The 10,608-nt window shown below is 44.1% G+C and overlaps 1 protein-coding gene across 2 annotated transcripts in view; it reads right to left on the reverse strand.

The window, feature by feature from the left end:
- The window catches only part of LOC140408867 (protein YIPF5-like), a 70,442-nt gene extending 60,782 nt beyond the window's left edge, over positions 1-9,660 (reverse strand). For both annotated transcript variants that reach the window (XM_072496677.1, XM_072496678.1), the window contains exon 1: positions 9,542-9,660. The gene's annotated coding sequence lies outside the window, so the exon portion shown is untranslated. The remainder of the gene's footprint in view (positions 1-9,541) is intronic.
- Between the last annotated feature and the right edge of the window lie 948 nt (positions 9,661-10,608).

Raw genomic sequence — 10,608 nt, forward strand, 5'->3', positions numbered from 1 at the left:
ATGGCCATAAATTAGAAGTGGGGAATGTGCAACAAGACCTTGGTGGCCTTGTGCACCAGTCGCTGAAGGTAAGCATGCAGGTGCAGCAGGCAAATGATATGCTGGCCTTCATAGAAAGAGGATTTGAGTGCAGGAGCAGGAATGTCTTGTTGCAATTATACAGGATTTGGTGATGGCACACCTGAAATATTCTGTGCAGTTTTAGGATACGATCTTCCCAAATGGGAACAAAGTGAGCACACTTAGCCACATATTTCCCAGCACGTGCAGTGCTGAAAACACATGGCTATTCAGCACAACTTGCTTTGAATAAGGGGCCTAACGGGGGAATGCATGGCCGAGGCCACATATAGTCCTATTTTGTACAATGGGGAGCTCCGCTCGCCGGAACTCCCCATTGTAGCGAGAGATCGGGACACCATTTTTAAATGGCGTCCCGATCTCCAAGGCCCTGAAAAAAATCCTCAACATCCGCCTCAACACAACATGTGAGGGTCTGCCACCACCCATGCCGGGCAACCCCAGCCCAATCGTGCATGTGCAAAAGATGCCAGCTTGGCACCTTGGCATTGCCAACCTGGCATCTTGGCAGTTCCCCAGCCAACTGGCAGTGCCACCTGGGCACCTTGGAAGTGCCAGGCTGGCATCCAGGTAGCACTGCCAGGGTGCCAGGCTGAAACTGCCACGGTATCCAGGTGGCAGCAGCAGTGCAAGGGCACCACCCTGCCCAAAGGGCATGCAACTGGGGGCTTCAAATTCCCTTGGAGACAACCACGAGTGTCATTCCGTCTGGTCTCCGTTTGTGGGGACCAGTTTTTTTTTTCAAAAAATATACTTTATTCATAAAATCTATCATAAACATTACAGATGAACATTACACAACATTTTGAATTGGCTTGACTGTACATTTCCATCAGAGTTACACATTCCCTTGACTTTCTTCCATTCAATTTTGATAACCTTACACACATATCGCGCTTTACATTACAATTCCTTCTTAAACATTTACATTGTCATGTTTCTTTTATACATTGGAGTGTTAATGACCCAGACCGAGGGGGGGTTTACACTGTTACCCGCCCCTTGGTGTACATTTGCTGGTAAGGTCTTACACAGTGGTCTTTCCCCATTGCGCCTTGGCGGCAGCTGCACCAAGCTTGAGTGCGTCCCTCAGCACGTAGTCCTGGACCTTGGAATGTGCCAGTCTGCAACACTCGGTCGAGGACAGCTCTTTGCACTGGAAGATCAGCAAGTTTCGGGCAGACCAAAGAGCGTTTTTCACCGGGTTGATGACCTTCCAGCAGCAGTTGATGTTTGTCTCGGTGTGTCCCCCTGGAAACAGTCCATAGAGCACAGAGTCCTACGTCACAGAGCTGCTCGGGATGAACCGTGGCAAATACCACTGCATCTCTCTCCAGACCTTCTTTGCAAAGGCACATTCCACAAGGAGGTGGGTGACCATCTCATTTCCCCCACAGCCACTCCGAGGGCAGCGTGCAATGGCGCAGAGCCTTCGGGTGTACATGAAGAATCTGATGGGGAGGGCCCTTCTCACCACCAGCCAAGCTAGGTCTTGGTGCTTGTTTGTAAGTTCTGGTGATGAGACGTTCTGCCAGATGACTGACAGTCTGCTCAGGGAACCGTCCAACGTCCTCCACAGTCTGCTTTTCCCTGAGGGCCTCGAGGACATTACATGCTGACCACTGCTTCATTGCCTTGTGGTCAAAGGTGTTTGTGGGGACCAGTACTAAACGGCACTCGCCCCGAAGTCCAAGAGGCAAAGGGTTTGAATCCCAAATCCTCAGGTACCTTGGGAATCTGCACATTAGAGTGAGGCTTACTGCCTCTCTCTAATATGAAGATTTGCCAAAAACTGATCCCGCCCATTGTGGGCCGAATTCCCCTTGCAATGTTTCATGAGATTGCGTTGAATCTCGTGAGGCATTGCGAGCCGGGTAGGTCCCCGTCGCTGGGTCTTCCAGCTTTCACCGATCAGGTTGCGCCGTTTGTTTTTCCAGCGTAGTGTGGCCGGATGATTGCAGCCTTGGTCTCCTTATCTGAGGAAGAATATTCTTGCTCTGGAGGGAGGAAAGCAAAGGTTTGCCAAACTGATTCCTGGGATGGCAGGATGGACATATGAGGAGAGATTGAGTATTCGCTGGAGTTCAGAAGAATTAGGGGAGATTTCACAGAAACCTATAAAATTTTAACAGGATTAAACAGGGTAGATGCAAGAAGGATGATCCCAATGATTGCGCTGGTCAAGGAGACACAGCCTGAGTGAGTGAGACACAGACAGAGTGAGAATTTGGTAATTTGGTGCAGTGAGGTAACCAGGAAAGGTAAGTGGTTCATCTAATTGTGCTGTTTTTCAGTTAAAAGTGCAGTGTAGATTAGTGTCTGATTGGCTGAAGCTGCCCCCACCCTAATTGCTGAGAGGCAGTTATCTGGCAGTCACCTGAGGCCTGTTAAGGGGCACAAAGGTACACATTGTATTCTTCTCTTTGAAGATTTTGTGTGAGTCATCCTAAAGTCTGTATAAAAGACAGACAGAAAGCGCACTTAGTAAGCATTGTGCTGGTCAAGGAAACACAGCCTGAGTGAGTGAGACACAGACAGAGTGAGAATTTGTTAATTTGGTGCAGTGAGGTAACCAGGAAAGGTAAGTGGTTCATCTAATTGTGCTGTTTTTCAGTTAAAAGTGCAGTGTAGATTAGTGTCTGATTGGCTGAAGCTGCTCCCACCCTCATTGCTGAGAGGCAGTTATCTGGCAGTCACCTGAGGCCTGTTAAGGGGCACAAAGGTACACATTGTATTCTTCTCTTTGAAGTTTTAGTGTGAGTTATCCTAAAGTCTGGATAAAAGACAGACAGAAAGCGCACTTAGTAAGCATTGCGCTGGTCAAGGAGACACAGCCTGAGTGAGTGAGACACAGACAGAGTGAGACACAGACAGAGTGAGAATTTGGTAATTTGGTGCAGTGAGGTAAATCGGTGAAGAGTGGGAGAAGGCGCTTTTTCCCAACTGTTTTGTTCTCTCTCTTTCTTACGGGCCTAATTTTGGGAGCCGTTCGGAGGAGGAGAAGCAGGCTCTGTGAGTATAAAAACGGTAACTTCCTGTTTTATAGTTTTTTTTCTTCCAAAAGTGATGTCAGAGGGAAGCTGTGATCTGATCGGTTGATAGCAAATCTGCCCCCAATTTTTTTTAAAAACACAGCTAAACTCGTAAACTTAAATTAAACTAATTAATTAATTAGTGATGGCTGGTGATGTGCTTGAGCTGCTTGATGTGGGAGCTGGCAGATCCCATTGCGAGCTGCAGCGACCACATCTGCAGTAAGTGTTGGCTGCTCGAAGAGCTCCGGCTCAGAGTTGATGAGCCGGAGTCTGAGCTTCAAACACTGAGGCACATCCAGGAGGGGGAGACTTACCTGGACACTGTGTTTCAGGAGGCAGTCACACCTGTCAGAGTAAGTAGTTTAAATCCTGCCAGTGGCCAGGGACAGCAGGGTGTGACTGCAAGTCAGGCAGGTAAAGGGAACCAGCAGTCAGGAACTCAGGAGCCTCAGCCCTTGACCCTGTCCATTAGGTATGAAGCACTTGCTCCCTGTGTGGATGGCGAACAGGGCTGCAGGAAGGATGAGTCAGCTGACCAAGACACCATGGTTCAGCAGGCCATTCAAGGGGAGGGAGTAAATAGGCAAGTTCTGGTTGTAGGGGATTCTATTATCAGGGGGATAGATAGTATCCTTTGTGAGCAGGATAAAGAGTCCCGCATTGTATGTTGCCTGCCCGGTGCTAGGGTGCGGGACATCTCTGACCGGCTTGAAAGGATACTGGAGAGGGAGGGGGAGGATCCAGTTGTTGTGGTCCATGTCGGTACCAACAACATAGGCAAGTCTAGAAAAGAGGACCTGTTTAGAGATTATAAAGAGCTAGGATTCAAATTAAAAAACAGGTCCTCAAGAGTCATAATCTCCGGATTACTGCCCGAGCCACGTGCAAATTGGCATAGGGAGGCAAGAATAAGGGAAGTTAACATGTGGCTGAAAGAGTGGTGTGGGAAAGAGGGGTTCCTTTTCATGGGACACTGGCATCAGTTTTGGGACAGGGGGGACCAATACCGTTGGGATGGTCTCCACTTGAACCGAGCTGGGACCAGTGTTCTGGCGAAAAGAGTAAATAGGGTGGTCAATAGGACTTTAAACTAGAGATTGGGGGGAAAGGAAAAGTCAGGGAACCAAGAGGTGAAGTAATCAGTGGGAAGCGTAGCTGCTTAGGAATACAAAGAAGCACGAAAAGACAGAACTCAGGAGAGGTTACGATAGTCCCCCTCCCACAAAATATGACACAGTGTATGGAAAGGCTCAGTAAACCAAGGTCCACCACACTAAGAAAACAAAAAGGGACAGTCAATAGAGAATTAAAGGTGCTATATTTAAATGCGTGCAGTGTACGGAACAAGGTAGATGAGCTTGTGGCCCAGATTGTGACTGGCAGGTATGATGTGGTAGGCATCACAGAGACGTGGTTGCAGGGGGTTCAGGAGTGGCATTTAAACATCCAGGGATTCACAACCTATCGAAAAGACAGAGAGGTGGGCAGAGGGGGTGGGGTTGCCTTGTTAATTAGGAATGAAATAAAATCAATAGCACTAAACGACATAGGGTCAGGTGATGTGGAGTCTATGTGGGTAGAGTTGAGGAACCACAAAGGCAAAAAATCCATAATGGGAGTTACGTACAGGCCTCCTAACAGTAGTCAGGACCAGGGGCACAAAATGCACCACAAAATAGAAAGAGCATGTCAGAAAGGCAAGGTCACAGTGATCATGGGGGACTTCAATATGCAGGTGGACTGGGTAAATAATGCTGCCAGTGGACCCAAGGAAAGGGAATTCATTGAATGTTTACAGGAGGGCTTTTTGGAACAGCTTGTGATGGAGCCCACGAGGGGACAGGCCATTCTGGGCTTAGTGTTATGTAATGAGCCAGACTTGATTAAAGATCTTAAAGTAAGGGAACACTTAGGACGCAGTGATCATAATATGGTAGAATTCAATCTCCAATTTGAAAGAAAGAAGGTAGAATCAGATGTAAAGGTGTTACAGTTAAATAAAGGTAACTACAGGGGCATGAGGAAGGAACTGACGAAAATCGACTGGAAGCAGAGCCTAGTGGGAAAGACAGTAGAACAGCAATGGCTGGAGTTTCTGGGAGTAATTGAAGACACAGTACAGAGGTTCATCCCAAAGAAAACAAAGATTATCAGAGGGAGGATTAGGCAGCCATGGCTGACAAAGGAAGTTAGGGAATGCATCAAAGCAAAAGAGAAAGCCTATAATGTGGCAAAGAGTAGTGGGAAGTCAGAAGATTGGGAAGGCTACAAAAACAAACAGAGGATAACAAAGAGAGAAATAAGGAAAGAGAGGATCAAATATGAAGGTAGGCTAGCCAGTAACATTAGGAATGATAGTAAAAGTTTCTTTAAATACATTAAAAACAAACGGGAGGCAAAAGTTGACATTGGGCCGCTCCAAAATGACGCTGGTAATTTTGTGATGGGAGACAAGGAAATAGCTGAGGAACTAAATAAGTACTTTGCGTCAGTCTTCACAGTGGAATACATGAGTAATATCCCAACAATTCAGGAGAGTCAGGGGGCAGAGTTGAATATGGTAGCCATCATAAAGGAGAAAGTGCTAGAGAAACTAAGAGGTCTAAAAATTGATAAATCTCCGGGCCCAGCTGGGCTACATCCTAGAGTTCGAAACGAGATAGCTGAAGAAATAGTGGAGGCGTTAGTTATGATCTTTCAAAAGTCACTGGAGTCAGGGAAATTCCCAGAGGGTTAGAAAATCGCTGTTGTAACCCCCTTGTTCAAGAAGGTAACAAGGAAAAAGATGGAAAATTATAGGCCAATTAGCCTAACCTCGGTTGTTGGCAAGATTCTAGAATCCATTGTTAAGGATGAGATTTCTAAATTCTTGGAAGTGCAGGGTCGGATTAGGACAAGTCAGCATGGATTTAGTAAGGGGAGGTCATGCCTGACAAACCTGTTAGAGTTCTTTGAAGAGATAACAAATAGGTGAGACCAAGGAGAGCCAATGGATGTTATCTATCTTGACTTCCAAAAGGCCTTTGATAAGGTGCCTCACGGGAGACTGCTGAGTAAAATAATGGCCCATGGTATTCGAGGCAAGGTACTAACATGGATTGACGATTGGCTGTCAGGCAGAAGGCAGAGAGTTGGGATAAAAGGTTCTTTTTCGGAATGGCAACCGGTGACGAGTGGTGTCCCGCAGGGTTCAGTGATGGGGCCACAGCTGTTCTCTTTATCTATTAACGATCTAGATGACGGGACTGGGGGCATTCTGGCTAAGTTTGCCGATGATACAAAGATAGGTGGAGGGGCAGGTAGTATGGAGGAGGTGGGGAGGCTGCAGAAAGATTTAGACAGTTTAGGAGAGTGGTCCAAGAAATGGCTGATGAAATTCAACGTGGGCAAGTGTGAGGTCTTGCACTTTGGAACAAAGAATAGAGGCATGGACTATTTTCTAAACGGTGACAAAATTCATAATGCTGAAGTGCAAAGGGACTTGGGAGTCCTAGTCCAGGATTCTCTAAAGGTAAACTTGCAGGTTGAGTCCGTAATTAAGGAAGCAAATGCAATGTTGTCATTTATCTCAAGAGGCTTGGAATATAAAAGCAGGAATGTACTTCTGAAGCTTTATAAAGCATTAGTTAGGCCCCATTTGGAATACTGTGAGCAATTTTGGGCCCCACACCTCAGGAAGGACATACTGGCACTGGAGCGGGTCCAGCGGAGATTCACACGGATGATCCCAGGAATGGTAGGCCTAACATACGATGAACGTCTGAGGATCCTGGGATTATATTCATTGGAGTTTAGGAGGTTGAGGGGAGATCTAATAGAAACTTACAAGATAATGAATGGCTTAGATAGGGTGGACGTAGGAAAGTTGTTTCCATTAGCTGGGGAGACTAGTACCTGGGGGCACAGCCTTAGAATAAAAGGGAGTCACTTTAGAACGTTGAGTGTCTTTAAGACAGAAGTTGATAAATTCTTGATTTCTCGAGCAATTAAGGGCTATGGAGAGAGAGCGGGTAAATGGAGTTGAAATCAGCCATGATTGAATGGTGGAGTGGACTCGATGGGCCAAATGGCCTTACTTCCGCTCCTATGTCTTGTGGTCTTATGGTCTAATGATGAGCGTGTCCAGAACCAGGGGTCACAATCTGAGGATACGGGGTAGACCATTTAGGACTAGATGAGGAGAAATCCCTTCATCCAGAGAGTGGCCAACATTACCACAGAAAGTAGTTGAGGCCAAAACATTGTGTGGGGTGTGATGTGTGTATATGCGGCTGCAGCTTGTCAGCCTCCTGAGTGTTAATCACGGGACTGGCAAATCCGGCACCATTTCTCATTGGAATTGATTGTGTTCCATGTGGTGCCGGTGCTAGCCCCTTAACAGTAGCTGAATCGGTCCAGGTGCGACGCCAGTTTTGCTGTCGTGAAACTCCACGAATCCTGCGCCGGCGTCAACACTTAGATTCAGAAATAGAGAATCCAGCCGTGTAAGTTTTCAAGAAGCAGTTAGATATAACACTTGGAGCAATGGGGGTCAAAGAATATGGGGGAAGGAGGCATTAGGCTACTGAGTTGGATGATCAGCCATGATCATAATGAATGGTGGAGCATGTTCAAAGGCCGAATGGCCTCCTCCTGTTCCTATTTTCTATGTTTGTATGTTTCTATTCCCTTTCCATGCCCAATTACACCATTAGGGATAGAAAACAGTTGCTGGCCTTGCCATCAACATGTATTCCATGAAACAGTTAAAAATAAACCTAATTTTGACCTTCAACATATTCTTTTCCTAGCTGCACCATTTTCCATTGCCATATTCAAAGAGAGGAGGTTTTTAGCCATATAGCAGAGATGTGTATTGAAATCTTGTTGCAATGTGCTCCATTACTGCATACACTTTCCATTATTTCAAAGTCGGTCAGTCTATCCTCCAAGCTGACATCCAACATCCTTCCTGCAAATTATGTTTCAAAAGCTTCCAGTCTCTGCTCCCCCACCTTCAGCATTAGCCCAGCACTCAGCAATGAAGAGGAATTGTCTGAACACTAGCTTCCTACATCTTGTAATTCACAGACTAAGATGAATCGTTCCTCCTCCATTGCGGTCTCAATTATTCATCAAACAGCTTCCATCAGGAAATGTATTTCTTCTCCTTTTCCTCTTACACCACCTATTGAAATACCTTTAAAGGAATTATCATACAATGCACTTTAAACAATAAATGTGCACAAATAAATCATATTTAATAAGGATTCACAAGTAAACAATTATTACAAATGGTGAATTATCACAGACCAATAAGTAGTATTGTCTTAATAACCAGAAATTAAATACTAACATTTTGATTAAAAATCTAACAGTAAAAAGGGGGAAATGATGCAGTGAAGTAAATTATCTAGGAAGTCTTGTTTTTAGGAAAGAGACAGGGGGCTGAATTCTCCTCCCTCGGGATGCTCCGTTTTGCCGGCAACCTGGGGGTTCCTGATGGCGTGGAGCTGCCCCACAATGGGAAATCCCCGGCTGGATTCTCCGCAGCCCCGCGCAAAAATTGCATTTGGTGCAGGGGCGGAGAATCGACTTTTACACCTGAATCGGGCCCGGCGCCGCTCCCGCAATTCTCCGCGATCCTCTCCACACAATCCTTCCCTCATGCCCAACACCCTGCTTTCTCACCTTGCAGAGAGGAGGACGCAACTCCAGGCAAAAACATTTTATTGAGAAAAGATACATCTTTTAGTAGATCTTCTACATTTGAGGCAAAACACAATCTTTGTAATGTATCAATCTTAGAGTGATAATGAACTAAAAATAAATTTCCTTATTCTGTACCTTAAAATTTCACAACAAAATTCAAGCGAGAGACTATTTGAAGTGATAATATGATCATCTTAAACAAAATCTACCTCACTCAACTTTGAAGTTTTTCTGCAATGGGTAATCAGATTGCCACATGCAACATGAACACCTGTTTCTGCCAACAAAACCAATATTGGCCATAGACCAAGTCCATCGTGTCTAAGAAATGTGTTTATTTTAAACACTACGTATGAAACACATGATAGTTCAAATAACTCCATAATATAGAAAATCTCTAGCTTCATTGTTTAGACAAGTGTTAACTGATGCATCTGAAAATAAATCTATTAAATGCAGTTCTCCAGAGACTAATAAATCTATTAAATGCAGCTCTCCAGAGACTAAAGTTCTGTCTTTATAATTTTTAAATTCTTGCACATGCATTATTGCTGATAGAAATCCAGAGGCAGGCTTAAACAAAATTTGATATAATTTTACAGAATTTGTCAGTGGTGTTGACATTTCTGCAAATGATAATCTTGCCTATGATAATTGTCAACTGTTTGCTCAACAACTAAATAACAACAGTATATTTCTAAAATCTGCATTGTGAAATTGTTAATCATACACACCTCAAGTGAATCAAAATGTTGATGCCAATGAAGAGTTAATCCTGTTCGTGGGCAGTATTAAGAAAGTATATTGAACAAGCCGGGACGAAACATCGATTGACGACTCGACAAGACAGTCTTTATGCTATTTATAAAGCTCTAATTATAGACTTGAGTTAAATAGGTAGCCAAATATAACAGAGTCTGTCATTTGTAATTTAACATCCACCGTAAACATTTTAAATTTAAATGTAATCATTTGGATTTCTTCATACTATGAACTTACAAGCCTCCATCATGTCAGAACTATTCTAAAACTAAATGTTTAGAGAAATATTTCTAAATGTCCATATAATTATTGAGCTACTCCACTCAGTTTTGCAAAGTAAATGGAGACAGGCAACATGAGAGAGAAAATACGAGAAAAAGTAGCGGAGAACTGAAATTTAATAAATTAAAATCAATCGTATTCCACAAAAGGTTCATGCAAAAGTGAATAAATAACATACAATCAGCAATTGTGACTTTTTTTATTTGCTGGGATAGCTATTACGTAAAATAATCAATAGGAGCAGGAAGAAACCATGTGGCTCCCAAAACTGTTTCATCATTCTGTTGAATCACAGCTGTACGTATATCAACTCCACTTTCACTAAGGAAGTCACCGTAAGAAGTCTCACAACACCAGGTTAAAGTCCAACAGGTTTATTTGAAATCACAAGCTTTCAGAGCGCTGCTCCTTCATCAGGTGAAGTGGAGGCAGGTTCGCAATCACAGCAGATATAGGAGAAACACAATTGTAAGATAATTACAGATTGGAATATGTAGAATGGTTGAAATGTGAGTCTTTACAGGTACAAACAGTGTGAGTGGAGTGAGCGATAATCATTACTTGTGATTATCGGGCTCTGTCCGATCCTGCCACTATTTTTTAAGTGCTCTGCTATAATATCTTTGATAATGAATATAATTATTTTTATTCATTCATGAGAAGTGGGCATCATTGGGTAGGCCAGCATTTATTGCCCATCTCTAATCACCCTTGTGAAGGTGGTGGGAAACCGCCTTCTTGAATCACTGCACTACAT

Source organism: Scyliorhinus torazame, chromosome 3 (genome assembly GCF_047496885.1).
Source record: "Scyliorhinus torazame isolate Kashiwa2021f chromosome 3, sScyTor2.1, whole genome shotgun sequence".
In the NCBI taxonomy this organism is placed as follows: Eukaryota; Metazoa; Chordata; class Chondrichthyes; order Carcharhiniformes; family Scyliorhinidae; genus Scyliorhinus; species Scyliorhinus torazame.